Raw genomic sequence first — 462 nt, forward strand, 5'->3', positions numbered from 1 at the left:
CTGATTTTTTTTTCGGTTTTTTTTTTTTTTTTTGAGTAATGATTCCCTGGACCTTCACTACAGCTCTTTGGCAACCAGCCCCTTCTCAGCAGTAAAATCATTTATTTCTATCTTTTAAAGAAGGAAATAATCCTAAATTAACTAAACCAAAAGGCTAACGAGAAAAAAAGGGAAAAAAAAAAAAAGGGGGGAAAAAAAGAGGGGGGGGGGGGGGGGAGGGCGTTGGGGAGAAGAAGAAATCAGGCAAATAAATCACGCAATCCAACTTCTCCCTGGGTGAAAGCAAATGCTGAGCCGTGCACAAAGACCGCCAGGCACAGCTGTACGCTATTTTCATTGAAAAATGATCTGCCGCTTCATGCCGCCCTCCATCTCTTCCCACACCAGCTACAAAGCGCGTCCTTCAACAAAAGCATCCCTTATTTTAAGGGGCCTGATCCTGCCCGTTACCTCCTCCCGGGG

Source organism: Fulmarus glacialis, unplaced genomic scaffold (genome assembly GCF_000690835.1).
Source record: "Fulmarus glacialis isolate BGI_N327 unplaced genomic scaffold, ASM69083v1 scaffold7423, whole genome shotgun sequence".
In the NCBI taxonomy this organism is placed as follows: domain Eukaryota; kingdom Metazoa; phylum Chordata; class Aves; order Procellariiformes; family Procellariidae; genus Fulmarus; species Fulmarus glacialis.